A 26,587-nucleotide genomic window follows, 5' to 3' on the forward strand; every position below is an offset into this window, starting at 1 on the left:
ATGGCATGGGAGAATCAGAGTTTCACTCTGAATGCATCCTGCTAGGAATATTTGATCACACCCTCACCCACATCTTCCTCTTCCATCTGGTCTTAGCCATCTTCACAGTGGCCTTCATGGGAAACACTGTTATGGTTCTCCTCATCTACCTGGACACCCAGCTCCACATCCCCATGTACTTGTTCCTTAGCCAACCCTCCCTCATGGACCTCATGCTTATCTGCACCACTGTAGCCAAGATGGCCTTCAACTACTTGTCTGGAAGGAAGTCCATCTCTTTGGTTGGCTGTGGAACCCAGATATTCTTATATGTGTCCCTTCTTGGAGGTGAACATTTCCTTTTGGCTGCAATGGACTATGAGCTGTGCATTGCCATTTGACACCCATTATGGTACTCTGTTCTCAAGAGCCAGAAGATCTGTTGTCTCATGGCTGTTCCCTCCTGGATTGTTGGCTTTCTTGATGGTGTAATTGTTATTACTGTTGCATTGTCTTTCCCATATTGGGGTGCTTGGGAAATACCCCATTTTTTCTGTGATGTCCCTGCCCTTCTCACACTTTCATGCACTAACACATTACTCTTTGTAAGGTTAGTATTTATTTGCTGTGTAATTATGCTTCTTTTCCTTGTAGCAGTCATCATTCTATCCTATTCTTGTGTTATTCTGGCTGTCATTTGCATGGGATATGGAGAGGTTCACAGCAAATCTTTTGCCTACCATTCCTCCCTCCTCATTATGGTAGGGATGTACTATGGAGCTGCCATATCTATATATTTGTGGCCTGCTTCTGATCATTCCCCCACCAAAGGTAAGATGGTGTCAGCCTTCTATACTATCCTTACTTCCATGCTGAATCCCCTCATCTACAATCTCTGCAACAAGGAAGTGGTCAGAACATTCATAAAGGTATTAAGGCAGGGAAAAATCTATAGAGGAAATTGCCTAATAATTTTTTTCCCTACATTTTTGTTTTATGCTTGAATTTATATATATAACCAACTAAACTTAGCACCCAACACTTACCCATCTTTATAGCAAAAGATTTTTGGAGTTTCCATTTTGGCTCAGCAGTAATGAATCTGACTATTACCCATAACGATGCAGGGTAGATACATGGGCTCACACAGTGTGCTTAGCATTCAACATTGCTGAGCTGTAGTATAGGCTGCAGATGTGGCTCAGATCTGGTTTGCTGAGGCTGTGGTATACACCAGAAACTGTAGCTCTGATTCAGCTCCTAGCCTGGGAACTTCCAGATGCTGCATATGTTTCCTTAAAAAGCTAAAATAAAGATTTATATGGAAGCATGTATTCAAATAGATTATTTCTTTTGTTATGGAAAATTTTAAATATACTATAAGTAAACATTACTCAAGATAATGTGCACAATTGTATATTTTATTTCATAAAATACCACATCAGAAATTAGAGGCATTTATCCAACACAATATGACATAATGCTGTAATTAAACAGAGTACTGATAAATATGTGTTTTTTAACATATAATAGTTTTACCTTTTGCCAACTAAAACATTTTCCTGATCCCAGTTTCATATCTTGGACTGATATTTGTTAAATTGAATGGCAAAGTTAATTAATACAAGATTATAGATTTATTTATGAGATTCTTATGAAATTAATACAATTTATCCAGAAAGAGCAGAAAGGAATTAGTTTTATGGTTAAGCTCATTGAGCCTATTTTGTAATGGAAACTTCCCCTCTTCTGGATATTTAGCATTGGGGACCTCCCATTTACATTCTCTTTCTATAAACGTTATCCTTACATATGAGGAACTGAAAAAGGAGCATGAATCCACATTGCCTCGATTTTTGTTATCCTCAGTTATTTCACTCCTTATATGGATTTTCACTGTAACTACATTAAAAATTTCAATTTTATAAATAGAAAATTCTAGGTTTTACAGCATGATATTTTCTAAAAATTCCATGTTTGACATTGCTGTACATATTGCCATAATGATATTGATATGAAATGTGGAACAATTCTGGAAATTCTTATGTATTTATGAGAAAAAAATCACTATGCCTTAATATGAAAATAACTCATATTTTAAAATGAGTTAAAATTTTAAATGTAACATACTCATTGTATTAGTTGTCCTTTACTGCATAACAAGCTAAGACAAACTTAGGAATTCTAAATAAAAATTATTTATTATGTCACAGTATATATATGGGTAGAAATTATGGCATGGATAAGCTGGGCATTCTACTTAGGATATCACAATGTAGAAATTCACATTCTTGCTGGGGTTATAGTTTCATCTGAGGATCAGGATCATCCTACAAGGTCATGTAGTTGTTGAAATAATTAATGTCTTTGCACCTACATAACTCATATCAGCCTGCTTATTCAATGCTAGGAAGAGAGTCTCTCTGACTTCAGGAAAGGTGGAAGTGGAGTGTCCATCATGGTTCAGAGGTTAGCTATTCATGAACCCCACTAGCACCCATCAGAGTGTGCACTGATTCCTGGCCTCACTCAGCAGGTTAAAGATTTGGCATTGCTTTGAGTTGTGGTGTAGGTTGCAGATGTGACTCAGATCCCTAGTTGCTGTGGCTGTATTGTAGGATGGCAGCTACAGCTCTGATTGTACCCCTAGCCTGGGAATATTCATATACCGTGACTGTGACCCTAAAAAAAATAGTGAAATAAAAAATAAAAATTAAATGTAACATATTTACTGAATTAGGTTTACTTTGCTGCATAAACAAGTAACACAACCTAGGAATTCTAAATAAAATTATTTATTATGTCACAGTATATATGGGTAGAAATTATGGCAGGGATAAGTTGGGTATTCTGCTTAGGGTATCACAAGGCAGAAATCCAGATTCTTGCTGGGGCTACAGTTTCATCTGAGGCTCAGGATCATTTTACAAGCTCATGTAGCTGTTGAAATAATTAATTTATTTGCACCTGGATAACTCATAGTAGTCTGCTTATTCAAGGTTATGAAGAGAGTCTCTTTGACCTCAGGAAAGGCCAATGTCAACTTTTAAAGGTCTCCAATGGATTAAATTAAATCAAATAAAGATAATCTGCCTTAGATTACTTAAAGTCAAATGTTTTGGGGTTTTAATAACTTCTGCACAGTCACTTTACTTTTCCTTTTAAAATTGTTTCAAAAACAAAACAAAAAAAAACAAAAAAACAAAAAAACTGTGGCTCTGGCGTAGGCCGGTGGCTACAGCTCCGATTAGACCCCTAGCCTGGGAACCTCCACATGCCATGGGAGCAGCTCAAGAAAGGCAAAAAGACAAAAAAAAATCATTATAGGAGCAACTCTAGGCAAAGTAGATCATGGGGAAAATTTAGGATCCTGCCTACCACACACACACTGAGATAATTTACCAACCTGTATCTATAAAAGATATTAAATTTCAATAACCTTTCTGTCAGTGATGTGAGAGACATCTGTAACTTCCTAATAAATGACTGAATTATTTCATCTTTTAGAAGTATTTTATATACTCTGTGATTGAGGGGTTTGTGATAGGAAGGTACCAGGTTTTGAGCATGACAATGAATTAAAATAATCACCTTAAAGAAAACCATTGACATATAAGAAAACATAGAAAGGAAAACAAAATAAAATTAGGAAAAAATACATGGCTAAAACAATACATGGATAAAATTCTATGTCTTTGTTTGGCTCGACAAAGATATATAACTAAAAGACACAAGAAGACAGAAATTCTGGAGCTAAAGTATATAACAACTGAACTGAAAACTTAATAGAGAGCTTCTATTGAAAATATAATCAACCAGAAGCAAGAATCACTGTGCTCAAAGAGAGATGTTCTAAAATCAATCATTCAGGAATAACAATAAAATGAGTGAAAGAAAATGAAGAAACCCTTTGTGACTTCAACTTATTATTAACTATTTTGAGAATCATAAAAGAGGCAAAGAAAGAGAAAAGAAAAATGCTTATTTAAAGAGGTCATGAGAGAAAATGTCCCATGCCTTAAGAGAAACATGAATATCCAGATTCATGGAGTCCAATGAACTCCAAATAAGCTCATCCTCAAGAGATGTTCACACAGACATATTAGAGTCATTTTGTCTAAAGTTAAAGGCAAAGAAACTATCTTGAAAATTGCAAGAGAAAAGCAAATCATCATATCAAAGGGTGCCCCCATAAAGCTATAGTGGAGGCCTAGCAAGACCTCCACTGCAAGCTAGGAGCTCATGAGGTGATACTTTCAAAGTACTGAAAGAAGGAAAAAGAAAGCCCCTGCCAACCAAGAATACTAGATGAAGCTCTATTTCAGAAATGAAGGAGAAATATTTTCCCCAAACAAATAGAAGCTGACAGAATCTAACATCATACACCTGAACTATAGGAAATGCTAAAGGGAGTTACATGAAGTGGAAACAAAAGTACACTAAATAGAAACCTGAACACATGAAATTATGAATCTTACTGGTAAGGACAGTATATAGTCAAATTTAGTATACTCTAATAGTGTAATGATGGTGCATTTAAGTTGCTTTTAGGACAGGTATGAAAGTTAAAACACAAATTTATTAAAAAGAACTATCTTCAATATTCAATAATTTAATCATTTTTAAATATAATAAAATGATTGAAATAGTGACATCAATAGCATAAAATATTAAGAGGAGAAAAGTTAAATTTTGTAGGCAATTAAATTTCTTAGCTTAAAACAGACTGTTTTAGTAGAGATGATTTAAGTACACCTTATGGTAATCACTAAGAAAATACATATATAAATATGTAAATATTTATAATGTAAATATCTACATAATTTATAGTAATACACATTTATATATGCATATGCATATCAATGTTTGATACACATATATACATATTTATATATTTTAAGTAGATAAATACGACTGAGATTACGGAATCAAAGCCCTCCCCGAAAATATCATAAAATCACAATGACAGCAAGAGAGGGAGAAAGGAAAAAAAGGGCACACCAAAACAGTCAGGAAATAATTAAAAGAATAAGCCTTTACATATCAATAATTACCTTGAACATAATAGATTATGTTATCCAATTAAAAAACATACAAAGCGACTGAATGGATTAAAAAAAAAAAAAAAGAGTTCCTGCTGTGCAACAGTGGGTTAAGAATCCAAATGCTGCATTAGTTTAGGTCACTGTGTAGTTGCAGGTTTTATTTCTCGCCTGGTGCAGTGGGTTAAAGGACCCAGCATTGCTGCCATTGTGGCATAGTGTGAGCCTGTGGTTCTGTTTCAGTCCCTGACCCCAGAAAATTCATATACCACAGATGTGGCCATTAAAAAAGGACAAAAAAAAAAGAGATTCAACTACATGTGGCCTAAAATAAGAGACTTACTTTTGCTTTAAGGGCACATATTTGAAGAATTAGAAAAAGATAACTCATGTAAAGGTTAAACAAACTAGAGCAACAGTGGCAATACTTAACATCAGACAAAATTGACTTTAAGTTAAAAAATGACATAAGGGACAGAAATGAATTATATAATGATAGATGTGCCATTTCAGAAAGAGGATATAAAAATAGTAAATATGTACATACAAAACATCAGAATACTGAGATATATAAAGCAAATATGTCTAAAGGAAATATAGACGGTAAAATGATAATAATAAGAGAAGACAACCCCACTCTGAACATAAGATAGAAAATTCAGACTGAAAATCAGCAAAGAAACAGCAGACAGGAACAAAGCTATACAGGAAATGGACCTAAAAGACATATGCAAAACCCTCCATCCAACAGCGGATGGGGAGATCTGCAAGCTAAATTATATGTTAGGTCACAAAATAAGTCTCATGAAATACAAAAAGATTGAAAAATACATATATATTGAACCACAATATTATAGAACTACAAATAACAAACAGAAGGAAAATAGAAAAAAAAATTACAGACGTAAATCACACACCTCTGCGCTAGCAATGACTCAAGGAGGAAATCAAAAATAATTTTTTTTAAATGTTGAGACAAACTAAAATGGGAACATGGCATACCATAACTTATGGGATATAGTGAAAAGAATTCTAAGAGTGGAGTTTATCATGATAAATGCCTGCAGGAATTAAAAAAGAAAAGATCTTAAATAAACTACCTCACTTTTTGACTCAAGGAATTTGCAGAAGAAGGAAAAGCAAAACTGAAATTATAAGAAATAAATATAAACATTAGACTAGATATAAATGATGTGGAAAATTGAAAAATGCAATACCTTACCAACAAAATACATTACTTTCAAAATGTAGATCTTTAGCTAGATTAATAAAGAGAGAAGACAAAAGTAAAAAAATAAAAATGAAACAGAAGATATTGTAACTGATGTATTATCAATGGTCATGAGATATTTATAATCAATTACATTCCAATAAACTGGAATTATATTTTATTAATGTAATGTAAACACTTATAGTCAATTAATGTAGTGTACACACTTGCATTCAATAACCTACAAGAGATGAGTTTTCTCAGAAAACTCAATGTAGAATTGCCATGTGATACCGCAATCCCATTCATGGGCATATACCCGGACAAAGCTTTCATTCAAACACACACACACACACACCCTGAATGTTCATTGCTGGACTATTTATTAATAGTGGCCAAGACATGGTGGCAGCCTAGATGTCCACCAAAGAATGATGTATAATGAAATACTAGTCTGCCAAAAAAGAGAAAAAATAATGCCATTGAAGCAACATGGATGCAACTAGACATTAGCATACTGGACTTCCTATCGTGGCACAGCAGAAAAGAATTCAAGCAGGAACCATGAGTTTGCAGGTTCTATCCCTGGCCTCGCTCAGTGGGTTAAGGTTCTGGCATTGTCATGAGTTGTGGTGTAGGTCACAGTCTCAGCTCAGATCTGACTTTGCTGTGGTTGTGGCTTAGGGTGGCAGCTGTAGTTCCAATTAGACCCTAGCCTGGGAAACTCCATATGCTGTGGGTGTGGCCCTAAAAAGCAAAAGCAAAACAAAAACAAAAACAAAAACAAAACAAGATTCTCACACCAAGTGAAATAATAAGTCTGAAGGAAAAGTGTGGATACCGTATTACGTCACTTATATGGGGAATATAATATATGGCACAAATGATTCTATCTGCAAAACAGAAACAAAGTCACAGACATAGTGACTGGACTTGTGGTTGCCAGGAGTAGGGAGCAGGCTGGATGTGGAGTTTGGAAATGGTAGGTACAAACTATTACTTTGGAGTGAATGGGCAATAGGGTCCTGCAGTACAGCACCAGGAACTATCAAATCCCTTGGGATAGAACATGATGGAAGATTGTATGAGAAAATGGATGTATATATGTATGACTGGGTTACTGCACTCTATAGCAAAAATTGACACAACACTGTAAATCAACTATACTTGAAAAAACAAACAAACATAAATCTCCTACATGCGAAAGCCCAGGAATGGATACCATCTCTGGTAAATTCTACCAAACATTTAATGAAAATTTAACATGAATCCTTTTCAAAATTTTCTAAAAATTTGAAAGCAAGAAATACTTCCAAATTCATCTCAAGATGCCAGCATCACTGAGATAGAAAAGGGAGGCAAGGAATCTTAAAAAACCTGACATTATAGACCAATGTTTTTTATGAGCGTAAATGAAAAATACTAACAAAATGGATTCAGTAACATTTTTTTTAATTTTTTTTTGTCTTTTTGCCTTTTCTAGGGCTGCTACCATGGTATACGGAGGTTCCCAGGCTAGGGGTCTAATTGGAGCTGTAGCTGACAGTCTACGCCAGAGCCACAGCAACGCGGGATCCGAGCTGCATCTGTGACCTACACTACAGCTCATGGCAATGTTGGATCCTTAACCCACTGAGCAAGGCCAGGGATTGAACCTGCAACCTCATGGTTCCTAGTCAGATTCATTAACCACTGAGCCATGATGGGAACTCCGTCAACAACACTTTAAATAATCATAAACCATGGTCAAGTGGGATTTATCCCTGTGAGTCAAGCACAGTTAAACATATGCTAATCAAATGATAAGCCACATTAGCAGAAAGAAGGATATAATATATATGATCATCTCAATAGATGCAGAGAAAACATTTGACACAATTCAACATCCTTTTATGATAATAACTCTCAATGAGCTAGATGTGGAAGGAAAGTACCTCAACATGATAAAGGCTGCTTGCAACACACATAGCTATATCTTTCTCAATGATTCAATATATTATTACTAAAATCTACTGTCAGACAAAAGCTGATCTAGGCATTGAGGTTCTAGAGGTCTATTCCATTTAAGCTGTATTTTGCCCAGTAAAACATTTGATAAAATTTACATAAATAACTCACAATGCATTCACTATGTTGCTATATATATATATATATAACAATATACATATTTATAAAACATTGTTTGATATAATTATATATCAACTAATTATTGCCAATATATTTGCTATCACTCTGTTTAACCTAGACAAAAATTCTAAACCAGTGTTTATCAGAAGTCATAATTCTGTATTTCTTTTATTAAGATATGTGTATAGTTGTCTTTTATGTAATGGAGTCCACCACATTTAATATCCCAAAGATAAATTCATATGAACAGCTTAGACTGAAGTGAATATTTATATTAACAATTATCACCTTTACTTGTATTTAATAGTAACAAAATGACTAAATGACTAAAATTTGCATATTATGGTTAATCATAAAGATGAATGAAATTGAAGAATAAATTTTAAAAAATATATGTGTTTTAGGAGTTCCCATCATGGCACAGTGGTTAACGAATCTGACTAGGAACTATGAGGTTGCGGGTTCGATCCCTGCCCTTGCTCAGTGGGTTAACCATCCGGCATTGCCGTGAGCTGGGGTGTAGGTCGCAGACGCGACTCGGATCCCGAGTTGCTGTGGCTCTGGCGTAGGCTGGCAGCTATAGCTCCAATTAGACCCTCCATATGCCGTGGGAGGACCCAAGAAATGGCAAAAAGACAAAATAAATAAATAAATAAAAAATATGTGTTTTATATCATTCCTCTTTACTAACACTATTTCATTTACTATTTCTTGGAGTTCCCATTGTGACTCTGGAAATGAACCTGCCTAGGATCTATGAAGATGAGGATTTGATCCCTGGCATTGTTCAGTTGGTTAAAGATCCAGTGTTGCCGTGACCTGAGGCGTAGGTCACAGATGTGGCTCAGATCACATGTTGCTGTGGCTGTGACATAGGCCAGCAGCTGTAGCTCTGATTTGACCCTACTCCTGGGAAATTCCACATACCACACCTGTGGCCCTAAAAAGCAAAAAAAAAAAAAAATTATTTGTTATTTTTGAATATCAGTTAACTTTTAGCTGAAAAGAGTTCTCCAAAGTGTAAAGGTTTTTAACATATTTTAAAAGAAATAAAACTTTTGAAATATGAGTATTTTGAAGCATAATTTATTAGAATTCACAGAACAAATATTATGCAATTTATATTACCTTGGCTGTTAATTTCTAATACAAAGTTAATAAAATTATGTTTTTATTAAAAAAATCAGAAAATTTTAAAAAAGCATGTGTATGTATTTTACTCTTCTATTAAAGAAAAAAATGTGGGTGCACATTAACTACCAAATGTTGTTTTCATCCATTTTGAACACACTATAAAGCTTGGGAAGTTAGAAATATCACTCTTTAGCTTACTAAAGCATTGGGTAAATTCTCTAAAACATTAGCAACAAAAGTCTATAGAAATGAGTATTGCACATGAAAAGACAGTATCTTTAATAAATGGTGCTCAGACAGCTGAACAGTTGCATATAAAGGAATGAAATTCTAACACTCTCTTACATCATACACAAAAATACACTAAAACTTGATTACAGACCTTAATGTAAGACCATACACTATAAAACTCTTAGAGGAAATCATAGGCAGAACACTCTTTGTCATAAATTGCAGCAGTATGTTTTTTGGTCTACTTCCTAGTAATGAAAATAAAAACAAAAATAAATGTGATCTAATTAAACTGAAAAGATTTGGAACAGCAAAATAAACTATTAAAATAACGAAAAAACAACCAAAGATGGGAGAAAATCTCTGCAAAATTTGCAACTGGAAAAGGCCTAATCTCTAATATATATAAACAACTCATAGAACCCAGCAATTAAAAAAAAAATCCAATTAAAAAAAATGGTCAGGAAACTTAAATTGACATTTCTCCAAAGAAGACACACAGATGGCTGGAGTGTTCATGCAAATATGTTCAAAATCACTAATTGTTAGAGAAAGGCAAATCAAAACTAAAATGAGGTACCACCTCACACCAGTCAGTATGGCCATCATTAACATGTCTATAAATAACAAATGCTGGAGAGGGTGTGGAGAAAAGGGAACCCTTCTTCATTGTTGGTGGGAATATAAACTGGTACAATGACTATGGAAAATACTGAACATAGAACTGCCATAGATCCAGAAAGCCTACTCCTTGGCATATATCCAGAGAAAATCATAATTCAAAAAGGACACATGAGAGTTCCCCTTGAGGCTCAACAGGTTTAAAACCTGTCATAGTGTCTGCAAGGATATAGGTTGGATTCTTGGCCTTGCTCAGTGGGTTAATGATCCAGCATCACAGCAAACTGAAGAGCAGATGCAGGTCAAATCTGGTGTTACCACGGGCTATGGCTGAGGCCAATAGCTGCAGAAATGATATGATCCCTGGCTTGGGAACTTACATAGGCCACAGGCCATAAAAAGAAAAAAAAAATGATACATGCCCCCTGATGTCCATTGCATCACTATTTATTATAGTCATAACATAAAAGTAAACTAAATGTCCATTGACAAAGTAATAAAGAAAATGAGAGACATATATGCAATTAAATGTTACTCGGCCATAAAAAATGCCCTGTACAGCAACATGTATGGACCTAGAAATTACCATATTAAATGAAGTTAGTCAGGCAGAGCAGGATGAATGTCATGAGATCACTAATATGCGGAAACTAATAATAATGATATAAAAGAACTTATTTACAAGACAGAATCAGACTCAATGATTTCAGAATCAAACTTATGGTAACCAAAGGGGAGACACAGGGGAGAGGGAAAAATTATGCGGTTCAGATTAAAATGTATACACTACTATATATAACACAGATAACAAGGATCCACTGTATGTAGCACAGGGAACATTCCTCAACATTCTATAACCTAGATGGAAAATAATCTGAAAATGTATGGATATAAATATATCCCAGGTTCCCTGTTTAGGGGTTGAATTGGAGTTATAATCGCTGATCTGCACCACAGCCACAGCAGTGGAGGATCCGAGCCTCTTCTGTGACCTATACCACAGCTCACAGAAACACCTGATCCTTAACCCACTGAGCAAGGCTGGGGATCAAACCTGTGTCCTTATGGATGCTAGTCTGAGTAATTTCCCTTTGAGCCATGATGGGAACTACCCAATTTTTCCTTCACTTTTGACAGTTTTAGAATGGGTATAATTGTATAGATCCTATAGATATTTATAAAATAAAGAAGTAAATAATAACTATTGCTATAATTGTATAGATCCTGTAAATATTTAGTAAAATATATGAAGTAAATAATAAAATAAAGGAAGTAAATAATAGAGGAAGTAAATAATTGAAATTAGAAAGCCAAGAATTTAAAGCCCATATATGACACATTTTCCCGCTTAATACCTTTTGAGAGATCACAAAACTTACTAAGCCTTGGTTCCCAAATCTCTTAAAAAGCACAGGGAATAAAACTCACCTTTAAAATATTATGGGAAGAGTTGCCATGCAGCACAGTGGAAATGAATATGGCTAGGATCCAGGAGGATGTAGGTTCAATCCCTGGCCTTGCTGAGTGGGTCAGGGATTCAGCATTGCCATTGGCAGTAGTGTAGGTTGCAGACATGCTCAGATCCTGTGTTGCTGTGGCTGTGTTATAGGCCTGCAGCTACAGCTCCAATTAGACACCTAGCCTGTGGCTGTGAAAAAAAAAAGAAAAGAAAAAGAGAAAATAATAAAAAATAAATAAATATTATGGGAGATTTTCCATTGTGGCTCAGTGGTAACAGACCTGATTAATATCTATGAAGTTGTGTTTTTGATCCCTTGGCTTTGCTCAGTGGGTTAAGGATCTGGTGTTCTGGTGATCTGCAGTGTAAGAAACAGAATCAGCTGTGATCTGGAGTTGCTGTGGTTGTGGCATAGGCTGACAGCTGCAGCTCCAATTCAACTCCAAGCCTGGGAATTTCCACATACTGCAGGTGTAGCCCTAACAAGCAAAAGAAAAAAAAAAGTGTTATGTGTACCAATCTAAAAACATTACATTAACTCTTTTGTTTCTTATAAAAGCAAAAAGTATCTCCTAAAAAGTGATGGCTATGTTTAACATATACGATTGTTAGTATTTTGAGGTGTGTGACTTTTGGTCAAATATCTTTCTATGGTCTTTAAGGATGATCATTGACCATTACAAGATTTTACTTGGCAGAACTCACAGGGAAAAGTTGTCATCTCTGCACCAGAATGATACACAGATAATGCTTTGCAGTCTCTCTAAAAGCTTGAGTCAATGGCCATATCTATATTTTGGCCCCAATGTATTTATTTTTACATCTCTTGTAAATGAGATCTTCATCTAAAAGGACCTTTATCAGGCTCTTTATTCCCTTTATTGAGGGAAGTGGAGAAATCTGCAAGACAATTTCCTCTACTTCTTTTACATACTTTCTAGTCCTGCTCCTTCCTTCACTTCCCCTCTCTGGTCCAGGCCCCAAATACTGCAAGAACATTTTGTTTGGGTTCCCTGGGAAGAGCTAGGACCTCCACATCTGTGCTGATTCTTCTGACCCTTAAACAATGCTCATAAAAATAGAATAGTCCATTCATGCTTTCTCCATTTTATATCTTATTTGTACCATCACAGTAAATGATTAAAGACTTAACTCTATTTTAATTTTTGGCTCACTGCTATTTAATATCTGGCATTTTAGCTTTCAATCCATCTCAGCCATCTCATTTTTCTCACTTGAACATGACATATATAAATAATTATATTCTACCAAGCCAGTGATGGAGTTCACATCATTTACACAGACCAAGGCAGACAAAAAATTGTCTGGGAATGTGGAACAGAAAAGAGAAAAAGACTGAATAGACTCAAACAAATCTGGGACAATACCCAACACCCATATTATAGAGGTTCCAGAAAGAGAAGAGAGAGAGAAAGGGACAGTAAAAAATATTTGAAAAGATAATATTCAAAAATTCCCTAACATGGGAAAGGAACCAGTCACACAAATCCATGAAGCACAATGAATACCATATAAAATAAACCAAAGGAGGAACACTCTGAGACTCATAGTAATCAAACTGACCAAAATTAAAGACAAAGTGAAAATATTGAAAACATCTAAGGAAAAGAAGGGAACCCCAATATGGTTATTGGTAAATTTTTCAGGAAAAACTCTGCAGGCCAGAAGTAAGTGGCATGAAACACTTAACATGACAATAGGGAAAAAACCTCCAAGCAAGATTGCTATACCCAGCAAGGCTCACATTCAGATTTGAAGGAGAAATCAAAAGCTTTAAAGATAACCAAAGCTAAGAGAATTCAGCAACATTAAAACAGCTTTACAACAAATACTAAAGGAACTTCTCTAGTTAGAAAAGAAAAGACCATAACTAGAAATAAAAATATGGCAAGTGACAAGGCTCACCAGTAAAGGCACATATGAAGTCAAGGTTGGAAATCTTCCATACACAAATATGTTACCAAAATCAGACATTGTGAGAAGAGGGTACAAATGCTGAACACTGGACATGCACTTGCATTTAAGTGACCAACAGAGTAAAACAATGCTGACATGGAGCAGCAGAAATGAATCCTACCAGGAGCCATGAGGTTTCAGGTCTGATACCTGGCCTTGCTCAATGGGTTAAGGATCCAGCATTGTTGCGCACTCTGGTGTAGGTCACAGATGTGGCTCAGATTGGGCATTGCTGTGGCTGTGGTGTAAGGTAGCAGCTATAACTCCAATTAGACCCCTAGCCTGGGAACCTCAATATGCTGTAGGTATGGACCTAAAACAAACAAACAAAAAAACACACAAAGAATAATTTTGTATATATATATGACTCCTGTACCAAAGCTGAAGGGTAACTGAAGAAGAAAAATATACAATTGATACAAACACAAATAGGAAAAAACAACTCAAATATGACAGTAAAGTTAGTCATAAAACCACAGCAGGAGAGAACAAGAGAAGATCAGAAGAAAAGAAAGCAACAAAAACCAATCCAAAACAGTTAGTAAAATGGCAATAAGAACAAACATATCAATAATGATCTTAAGTGTAAAGGGACTAAATACCCCAACAAAAAGACATAGACTGGCTGAATGTATATGAAAACAAGATTCATGTATATGCTGTTATCAAGAGACCCACTTCATTTCTAGGGACAAATACAAATTAAAAGTGGGAGGTTGGAAGAAGATATTCCATGCAAATGGGAATCATAAGAAAGCTGGAGTACCAATATTCATATCAGAAAAAAATAGACCTTAAATAGAGAATATCATGAGACAAAGAAGGACATTACATAATGATCAAAGGAAAATCCAAAAAGAAGATATAACTTTTGTAAATATATATGTACTAGACATAGGATAACCTCAATATATAAGGCACTACTAATACCATTAAAATGAGAAATTGACAATAACACAATAATAGTGGGGGAATTTAACACCCCACTTGCAGCAATGGACAGATCATCCAGAGAGAAAATCAATGAAGAAACATAGGCCCTAAATGAAGCATTAGATTGGATAGACTTAATAGATATTTATAGGACATTCCATTCAAAAGAAGCAGAATAAAAATCCTTCTCAAGTGCACATGGAACATTTCCTATGATTAATTACACTCTGGGCCATAAATCAAGACTCAGTCACTTTAAGATTATTGAAATAATATCAAACATGTTTTCTGACCACAATGCTATACAACTAGACAACAACAACATGAAAATGAATGCAAAAAACACAAGCATGTAGAGATGAAACAACATGCTACTCAACAACCAAAGAAACATTGAATAAATCAAAGAGGAAATTAAAAACTACCTAGAACTGAATGAAACAAAGATACAATACTCCAAAAGCTATGGGATTCATCAAAAGCTGTTCTAAGACGGAAGTTTATAGCAATACAAGACTACATCAGGAAACAAGAAAAAACTCAAATAAACAAACTAACTTCACATCTAAAGCACATAGAGAGAGAAAATAGACAAGACCTAAAGTTAGCAGAAGAAAGGAAAACATTAAAATCAGAGCAGACATAAATGATATAGAAATGAAGAAAAACATAAGAAAGATTGATGAAACTAAAAGATAATTCTTTGAAAAGATCAACAAAATTGATAAATACTTAGCCAGACTTATCAAGAAAGAGTGATAACTCAAATCGATAAAATTAGAAATGAAAAAGTAGATGTTATACAGACATTGCAGAAAGACAAATGATCATAAGAGATGACTAAATGCAATCATATGCCAACAAAATGGAAAACCTATAAGAAATGGACACATTCTTAGAAAAGTACAATTTTCCAAGACTAAACCAAGACGAAATAGAAACGATCATTGGACCAATCTTAAGTGAAATTGAAACTTCGATTAAAAAATTTCCAACAAACAAAAGTCCAGGACCAGATGGCTTCACAGGTAAATTCTATCAAATATTTAGAGAAGAGCTAACACATATCCTTCTGAAACTATTCCAAAAAATTGCAGTAGAAGGAATACTCCCAAATTCATTCCATAAAGCCACCATGTCCCAGACACCAAAACCAGACAAAAAAAGAAAATTACAGGCCAATTTCACTGATGAACAAGACACAAAAATCCTCTAAAAATTATTAGCAAACCGAATCCAACAATACTTTAAAAGGTTTGTAGATCATGATCAAATAGGTTTTATCCAGGGATGCCAGGATTTTTCAATATACTCAAGTCAATCAGTGTGATACCACATTAACAATCTAAAGAATAAAAATCCTATGATCCTCTCGATGAATGCTGAAAAAGCCTTTGACACAATCCAATCCCATTTCTGATAAAAATCTTTCAGACTTAGAGGGAAACCTACTCAACATAATAAAGGATATATATTAAAAACATACAACTAACATCACTCTCAATGGTGAAAAGCAGAAAGAATTCCCTCTGAGATCAGGAACAAGACAAGAATGTCTGCTCTCACCACTACAATTCAACATAGCTTTGGAAGTCCTAGCCATGGAAATCAGAGTAGAAAAGCATATAAAAGAAACCCAAATTGGAAATGAAAAATGAAAACTACCACTATTTGGAGATGACTTGATTGATATTTCTCCTAGAAAAATCCTAAATACTCTACTAGAAAATGGTTAGAACTCATCTATGAATTTGGCAAAGCCACAGGATACAAAATTAATACAGTGAAATTGACTATAATTCTCTACTCTAACAATGAATATCAGAAAGAGAAATTAGGGAAACAATCACTATTACCATCACATTTAAAAGACTAAAATACTTAGGAATAAACCCTCCTAAAGAGACAAAAGACCTGAACTCTGAAATCTACTAGACACTGATGAAAGAAATCAAAGATGACACAAAACGATGGAAAGACATACTCGGCTCTTGGATTGGAAGAATCAATATTATCAAAATGACTATGTTGCCCAAGGCTATCTACAAGTCAATGAAATCTCTTTCAAATTATCATAGAAGTAGAAAAAAAAAATTAAATTTGTTTGGAAGGGCAAAATACCCAGAAAAGCCAAAGCCATCCTGATAAAGAGAAATGGAGCTGGAGGAATCAGGCTCCCTGACTTAAGACTATATTACAAAGTTACAGTCATTAAAACGTATGGTACTGGCACAAAGACTGAAACATAGATCAGTGGGACAGGATAGAAAACCCAGAATTAAAACCCACACACCTACAGCCATCTAATTTATGACAAAAGAGGCAAGAATATACATCAATAAGTGATGCTGGGTAAAATGGACTGCCACATGTAAAAGAATAAAGTTAGAAGACTTCCTAACACCATATAAAAAATAAACTCAAAGTGGATTAAAGACCTAAATATAAAACCAGATATTAAAACACTTAGAGGAAAACAAAGGCCAAATACTCTCTGACATAAGTCACAGCAATATCTTCTCAGATACCCCTCTTAGGGTAATGGCAACAAAAACAAAAATAAACAAATGGGACTTAAACTTAAAAGTTTCTGCAAAGCAAAGTAAACCCTAAACAAAATTAAAAGACAACTCACAGAATGGGAGAACATATTTGCAAATTAAGTGACTAACAAGGGAATAAACTCCAGAATTTATAAAAACCTTCTTCAGCTTAATACCAAAAAAAATCAAAAAACTCCATCAAAAAATGAGCAGAAGATCTAAACAGACAATTCTCCAAAGAAGACATGAGGATGGCAAAAAAACACATGAAAATATGTTCAACATAACTAGTTATTTGATTAGCAAATCAAAACCACTATGAGGTACCACCTTACATAGGTTAGAATGGCCACCATCAAAGAATCTCCAAACATAAATGCAGGGCAGGGTGTGGAGAAAAGGGAACCCTATTACACTGTTGGTGGGAATGTAAATCGGTTCAACCACTCTGGAAAACAATATGGAGATTCCTAAGAAAATTAAGAATAGAGTTACCATTTGATCCAGCAATCCCATACCTGGGCATCTATTCAGAGAATACCATGACTTGAAAAAATACATGTACTCCAATGTTCATTGCAGCACTATATAAAATAACCAAAACTTGGAAACCACCTAAATGCCCATCGACAGAGGCATAGATAAGAAGATGTGGTTCATATACACAATGGAATATTACTCAGTCATTAAAAGGAAAGAAATAATGGCATTTACAGCAACATGGATGGATCTGGAAGCTAAGTGAAGTGAGTCAGACAGTGAGATACCAACATCATATGCTATCACATGTGGAATCTAACAAAACAATACAATGAACTTCTTTGCAGAACAGATACTGACTCACAGACTTTGAAACACTTATGGTTTCCAAATGAGACAGGTTGGGAGGTGGGGGTTTGTGCTGAGGTTTGGGATGGAAATGATATAAAATTGGGATGTGATGTTCATTGTACAAATATAAATGTAATAAAATTCATTGAGTAATGTAAATAAAAAAAAAGTCCTGCTAGGAAAACTGTTCAGCTACATGTAAAAAAAAATGAAATTAGAAATTATTTAACATTATCCACTGAAATAAACTCAAAATAGTTTAAAGATCCAAATCTAAAGCCAGATACTATAAAACCCCTTGAGGTAAACTGCACTCACATTTTAAATTAATTTTCTTTTTGCTCTGCTGACTATACCCATTATTCTGTCTTCCAAATGTCTCATGTATTCTTCCGCATCACATAGTCTGAATTTAACGATTTCTAGTGGTTTTTCATTTGTTATTATATCCTTAACCTCTGCCAAAGTCTATTTTATATTATCTAATTCCTTGTAAAAATTCTTACGGATTTCATCTATTCTTTTTTCTAGTTGAGTTATTATTCTTATTACTAATTATTTTTATTTGCTAAATTATTTATCTCTATTTCAATGGTTGTGTCAGTTTTATTTTTTCTTGTTCTTTCCTTAGGAGCAACTTCCTCTCATCCTTTTCTTTTCTTCCCTTTTTTTGTAGGTTTCTGTCTTTTTAGGGCCACACCATTGGCACATGGATGTTCCTAGGCTTGGGTCCAATTGGAGCTGCAGATGCTGGACTATGTTAGAGCCACAACAACATGGGACCCAAGCTGCATCTGTGACATATACTGCAGCTCATGGCAATACTGGATCCCCAACCCACTGAGTGAGGCCAGGATCGAACCCATATCCTCATGGATGCTATTTGGATTCATTAACCACTGAGCCACAATGGAAACCCTTCCTGTCACTTTCTTTAAATTCCTTTATGTCCATAATATTATGTGACATAAGCACCTACCCAAGTCTTGAAGAGGTTTCATGTGTGGTAGTGTTGATGGACATTCTCTTGGAATAGAATATGATGGGAGCTGATGTGAAAAAGAGAAAAAGAGAATACACACACATATACACATACACTATAACATTTTTATGTATATATATATATACATAACATTTTTATGTATATATATATACATGTATATATATACATGTGTATATATATATAACATGTATATATATACACATAACATTTTTATGTATATATATACACATATATATATATGAATGATCAATTGCAGTTCAATTGGCAGAATATTGCAAATAAATGGTACCTTAAAAATGCAAAAAAATACCAAAATAGATTATAAGAGAGAGAGTGGGAGAGAATGAGTTAGATCTTCTGCCAGTGTGTGCTGGCATTTCTCAGCTGGGTGGGATGTTGGCTGGAGATGGAAGGGATAGAGCCAGGGTTTGTACTTCTACTATGCTCAGTTGTTGTCACTTTCCTACCATCTGTACTTGCTAATAGCTCAATAGCTGAAACACCTCTTCTTTACTGGTATAGCAGACAATATTTTTCGTTCACAGTTACTAAGCTTGGTCAAAATTTTGACCAATTTGGGGAGGCATTTCATGAAAAATTTTGTCCCATGGTAATAGAGAGCCTTAGTCCTAGATCAGGCAAAGATTCTGTTGATAGGACAGTCTGTGTGTTATTTTTTGCATTAGATTTGTCGATAAACTAATAGTCTCTTGATTTTCTATCTTACTAGTTTAGCATGATTCCAGAATATGTCTTCCCTTGTGGCTTCTTCCTATGTCTAATGTTGAACTATTACAAATATATGTCTACAGTTGTAGACATATGTATATGACTATCACAAGATATCATAAATTTTATAGGAATCCTGTTTACACATTGCATACTGCAAGAGACAAAAATTTTATAAAACAGACAGGACATAAGTAATGGAGCCAGAAACACTGATACAGTCATAGTACATCAAAGAGATACACAAGGCATAAATAGTTTGAAAACAATAAGAGAGAAGAAATTAAAACCATGATCAGTGTAACTAGTTGTAATATGGTCACAATAAGCAATAAGTTCCACTGCTGAGCCAGCTAGAGAAGCCAAATTCTGGAAAGATCAGGAAGACAGAAAAAGATGAGTGTGTTCATCTTTGTTTACAAAAGTATACTTAAAATGCTGTAGGTGATAATAAAAGGGAAACTTTTTTTCTGAAAAACAAAGATAGGGATCCAGATATTTCAGAAATAAGCCTTAACATTATAAATCATTTCTATCAGTTCATTTAGTCCCATGTAATTAATTCCTGCTGCTGTAGATGAAATTCAGGTTTGCTGTTATAGTTTTGTAATGTCTTACCAAGTGAAGTGGTAAAAATCTAAAAGTTATCAGTGACACTGATAGAAATGGGGAAAAGGCTTTATAGCTCAAACTGCTGAAAAGTCTTCCTCACCCAAAACCTAACTCTTAGCCTCCTTCAGGGTTTATGAAGGACAAATAGAAAACTTAAGTTTTTTTTGTTTTTCTTTGTTTGTCTGTTTGTTTGTTTTTTTCACAAACAGCAAAGCCTGAGTAATCTGAGCAAGCAAATTTAACTTATTCCAACTGTTATTTATAAACTAGTAAATTTATATTGTGATATCTGATTAATAACCAAGTTGTTACAATGAAGCTATGAGATCTCAAGTTTTGCCTGTGCATATGTATGTCTGTGTACATATTATACATATCAGACAATCTATCTCTGGGAAATACTAAAAAAATAATAAATAAACTTTCAAAGGGCTCTACTTATTTACTTTTGAAAGCTATTGTCAAAAAGTCATTTTTATGAATCTTGAAGATCTTCACTTTATAAAGGCTTGAAATGAAAACAGTGGTGGTATTTAGAGAAAAAGTCTTAAAATATAATTACAGGAAATTTGGATAATTCTGTGACAGACATTGTTTTTTTTCTTTTTATGGCCATATCCACAACATATGGAAGTTCCCAGGCAGTGGTAAAATTGGAGATATGGCTGCCAGCCTATGCCACAGCCACAGCAAAACAAGAGCCAAACTATTTCTGCAACCTACACCACACCTCACAACAATGCAAGATCCTTAACCCTTGAGTGAAGCTAGTGATCAAATTAGCATCCTCTTGGATCCAAGTTGGTTTCATTACTGCTCAGCCACAATGGTTTTCCATCAGAGAACACTTTAAGATAATTAGAATTAACAGTAATAACATAATATCAGATGTGTCATATTTTTAGAATTCCGTATAAATTTGGAATATGTTATGTTGATGACTTTTACCCATACTTCGTAACTGAAAGTTTATCTCCAGTCACTTGGCAATGTTTCTCAAGTAACATATCAAACAATTCTTATTAGTTTAACGTTTCTCTTTAAGGTTCCTCAGGGTCCGTTTGAATCATGCCAGAGTTAAATGGAGGTCAAAGGAACTTTAATCAATTTGGTAATTGTAAAGTTTTACAAAAGCATCAAAAATGTTTCAAAACTGGTCAGATAGCATCACAGGTCACTGTGAAACCATACTTTTTTTTATTTATCCAAAGTCACAATAGGTTTAAAAGCAAACACAGATCATTTAAAAGCAAAGAAACTCACACAAACTGTTATCAAAAGCAGTATTCCAATAAAATTTTGTTCTCTTAAAACAAAGAGAAGAACCAAATCCAGTCTTGCACCAGCCTACTCTTAAAAACACAATGCATTTACCTAATTTGATTTAATCTAATTCTAGCCTATTTTTGCACAAATCTCATTTTTAGGACTCAGTTTCTATAAACAGTCCACAAATTTCTGTATGCATATTAGTTTATCCTTTATTTTTTTCTATAAAAACAACTAGTTCTAGGATAAAATATTTATATCCTTTTTATTTCTCGTAACTTTTTTTTTTGCTGAAAACATAAATCCTGCATCCCTTGAATACTGAAATAGTTACCTTACACTTTTTAGTTGATTTATTGACACAATTCTGACATTTAATAATCATAATCTTTAGTCAAAAAAAATAAGCAGTAAGTAATTTGAAATTGTTCTATGTGCATTTTCTGTTTGGCAAATTAATAAATATCATATAAATTCTAGAAAAATACATTTTCCAATAGCATAAGTTATTTTCTCAATGTGGAATAAAACATGTGTAATTAACTCAGACTTCTTCAGTTTTCCTCTCATAAGAAGACAAATTGGTAAATTTAGGTCTGTATAGCAGTTCATGTGCCAGTAATTTATTTGAAATAAACTCAATATTAAATGAATCCCCATCATTTAAATTGGCAAAGCTCAAGTTTCTGAAAATGTGAAGAATCTATTTTAGGTAGTCATACTCCAAACATATTTGCTCCTAAAAATTTTACCTGAAAGCTCTTATCTCACCTACCTTTATTTTATATCTTATGAAGATATAACCTGTAAGGTGGTATCTATAAACCGGAGGGAGAATACCAACTGGAGAATGTAAAACAACCACATCATCAACACACCTTCCAGACACCAAACAGGAAACAGACCCCAGCATGATGAAGGCCACAGGACCAAGATAATTTAAGGAGCTATTAAACCTCAGAATAAACCGAGCCAAAAGTACTATTCAAATTCATGATTAATGACCTAAATCCTCTTTCCCTGTTTTCCAAGCCCCCTTCCTCTTTCTCCTTGTGACTAGTGACCTATCACATGAAACCCTAACTATAAAAATGCACTTGCCCCAATACCATGGGGCTCTGAGTTCCTCTTGCTCAGTGGTCCTGGCCTCTGTGCTTGTCAGTAAATCTTGCTTGAGATCTCACTGTCCTAGTCAAATTTCTTTCCCCACTGTCCTATATTTTAGTGCTTAAACCTGCGAGGTTTATCTGGCCCTTCTTTTTTGGAGATTTCCATGAATAGCCGTATAACAGAAAGTATAACTGAGAACACTCCAAGGCTATTCTGTTTGGTCCCCTCAAAGCTAAAGGACTAGTACTTTCATCCCAGAACTGTGGAATTCTCTTGCCTCTTATTCTGTTTTCCTAACTGTCTTTGCACTACTGAGGCTTTCAGTGAATGGAGGGAATTCTCTGAGACAACTGAAGACTCAGGCCAGGGCAACTCCCTGGTGAGTTCCAAAGGTCTCTTTGAATCTCATTCTAAGTAACTGTTGCTCTTATGGTGAAAGTCTTTCTTTGATCCCCTGGATACTGTCAAAATCTGAGATCTCAAACATGCTCCAACAATTCTTGTCACACCATACCCCATACCAGCTTCCATTTCAAGATGAATGGAAGGTGAACAAATACTGCAGTTACCCCCACCTACTTCCTTCCCAATCCCAGTCTGATCTCATTGACCATTTTCAATTTCCTCATTAAAATCTGGATGTCCAGTCATTCAGGTTTCTATCTGGTCCCAGGTTCCAGGTGCTCCCCATTCTCAGGAAAGATGTTTCTTGATCAGGTGCAAGCATCATTCAGATCCTAGACTTCACAGAGGGACACCACACTGAATGTCTAGGTGGCCTGTCTCATTCAGATCCTGGGCCCTCTCAGGCGGATGACTCTCAGAGCACAAAAGTGGATATTTAGGCTCCTTATTTAAAACTTCCCTTCACAAATTAACACTATGGGCATCTCCTCCTCTCTAACTCCCCGAGATACAACTTTAGGATATCTTCTCTGAAATCTCTCAACTCTGGTACTCCAGCCAGATATTAAGCACAAGTGACTCATTTTCTTCTGTATAATGGTCTGGCCACAGTATAAGTTGGACAATTGGAGCCAGTGGCCCTTGTGATTTCTTAATTCAACATGATATTGAGAATTTTCTCCAACACAATAGAAAATTGTCAGAGGTTCCCTACATCTAAGCTTTTATCTGTTTAGGATCTCCACTCTCTCTTTGCTCTGAGTGTAATTCATAGCACATTCTTCGGTTAAATGAATGCCCTCCTCCCTCTCCACCCCCCTTATCTGTCTTCCAAGTATGATTTTGATCCAATGTATGCCTCAGCCCCTCCTTCGATCCCTCATAACTTAATCCTCCTCCTCCTGCTCTTCCTACAACATCCATGGCTCTTCCTACCACTCCCCCACTTCTGTGCTTCCAGATCCAACTTCTATATCCTTCCCACAATTGCTCTTCCTCCTCTTCCTCCATGCCCACAGAATCCTAATTCAGACACCCAAAATACAGTCCCCTCTTATAACAACAACCAAATTTATTCCCCCCATGATATATCAATTTGAAATACCACCTGAATCCCTGATTCTTCCTATAGGAAAGGTTGACCGATTTGAGGGAATAGTCAGAATTCATGTGCCTTTTTCTTTGGGAGAACTATCCCAAATAGAAAAACACTTAGGTTCTTTTACCTCAGACTCAACTATCTACACAAAGGCTTCCAATATCTTATTCAATCCTATGACTTAACTTGGCAAGATATTTGTGTTATCCTTGGCTGTACTCTCTCCCCCAAGAAAGGGAATGAATTTCGCTGGCAGCCCAGCCCATGCAGACACATCACATACACAACATCCCACTAAGAGTTCTGTTGGAACACTACCTGTCCCTCATGTTGACCCTATTTGGAACTATCAGGTAGACTATCCAGACAGAAGCAAGAGACGCCACCTTACCTATTGTCTAAGAGAAAGAATGAAGAAACCCTCATTAAAAACATTTAATTATGATAAAATTAGAGAAATAATAGAAGAATGCCAAGAAATTCCAGTGCTTTTTATGTCCACGCTTACAGAATTTATTCTCAAGCATACTAAACTAAATCTAGACAGTAAGGAAGGAAAATATATCTCCATATGCATTCATTTCCCATTCAGAACCAGATAATAAAAAAAATTACAAAAACTAGAGGGTGGTCCTATGACCTCACAAAAGGATCTCATTAAAGCTGACATTAAGGTCTTTAACAATAGAGGGGAAGAACATAAGACCCCAAAGGTAAAGGATTCCATGACAAAATATCAGCTTGCTTCTGACATACAGGCAACTCCTCAAAAACAAACCAAGGACCCTAATTTCCCCAAGGCACACAAGTTTATAGAATTACCTCTCCTCAGGAAGACTGCTTCAAATGTGGCTTAGAGGGGCATTGGGAAAATAAATACCCTAAACCAAAATCCCCACCAGACCCTTGTCCCAAAAGCAGTTACACTGGACATTGGAAGGTGGACTATGGGAAGCCAGGCAACCCACCATCCCCCCAACCAAACAATTGCAAAGAACTTGGGAAGCTGGGGCAGCCCACTGTCTTCCTCACAAAACCCACTTTGGAGACCACAGACATGCCCAACATGTTGGGTCTGGCAATGGAAGATTGATGATGTATGAGGCCACCAGGCTCCCACATTCCCACCACCAATCTGTAGTCTCAGGTGTCTATAGCAGTAGCAGGTTTCTTCTACCAGGTGGTGTCTCACTTCAATCGCAAAGGAAAAAGGAACCAATATAGAACTTCCCTCAGGAGGCAGAAACAAAGACAATATTGGAACAGACCAAACTAGGCCTACTTAAACAGCTGTCTGAATTATGCCATCAAGGTAAACAATTGATAAGTGCATTTTGAATTTCCTTATTGTTTTTTCTCTAGTTTGTGACCTTTATTGGGCCATAGTTACTTGTCATTGTTTTCATAATCCTTGTGTTACCTTAAATAACTCTTAAGTACACATAATCAAAGTATATGAATACTTACTCATTTGCCAAATTAATTAATAGCTTCATTTTAAATTTAACACCTTCTGCTATGTCACTGAAATCCTACTCAAACTTGCTGCTATTTATTTCTGAACTCTGGTTACAGGGAATACTTCTGGATTTTCCCCCTTGACTGTCATGCAGTTTTCCTTCATTTGATATATATTTTTTAAAATTGGTTCCTTCTTACATGATGATGGCAGTACTTTTACTGTTAACAACAATTATCTTCACAACCATGGAACAACTAGAAATCCATCAATCCCTTGATGTCCTTTCCACATATGAAGCAGAGTCAATAACCCTAACCAGCCCCATGAACATCCTTACACCCGTCTCCCCCTTTTGATGGTATAAGGAAGTTGAAGGAATAAGAGAAATATGTTACTCTTTCAGTAGTACATATTTTCCAAGAGAAATTCCAATTTCACATAAAAGCCAACAAAATAGCTTAGATTTTTCCATACATATAATAGAGATCACCCAGCTAGACTAAGGAACATACTTCTGCATCAAACTACAAAAGGAGAAGTCAGAGGACACTGTTTATAAAGAGGGAACTGGTACAGATTTAAAAAGAAAAATGATCTGACCTATTACATCTTCACCCAATTTCTGCCTGCTAATTTCCTCCCTGTCTCATTTCCCTCCCATAAAATTCTATAAAATTAATTAATGAAATTACATACAATTCAACCTCCCATTGCCGCATATGCCTCCCTTTTTCAGCTCCTGTCTTTCAGGCGCATCTGGCCACCATTTGGCATGGGAAAAAAACCCGTTTTCTCAAAATGAAGGAAGAAG

At 35.3% G+C, this 26,587-nt stretch overlaps 1 pseudogene; it reads left to right on the top strand.

Moving 5' to 3' along the window:
* On the top strand, positions 1-25,407 carry LOC125124554 (olfactory receptor 2M3-like; annotated as a pseudogene).
* The last annotated feature ends 1,180 nt before the right edge of the window (positions 25,408-26,587 follow it).

This window comes from Phacochoerus africanus, chromosome 4, assembly GCF_016906955.1.
Source record: "Phacochoerus africanus isolate WHEZ1 chromosome 4, ROS_Pafr_v1, whole genome shotgun sequence".
Taxonomy (NCBI): domain Eukaryota; kingdom Metazoa; phylum Chordata; class Mammalia; order Artiodactyla; family Suidae; genus Phacochoerus; species Phacochoerus africanus.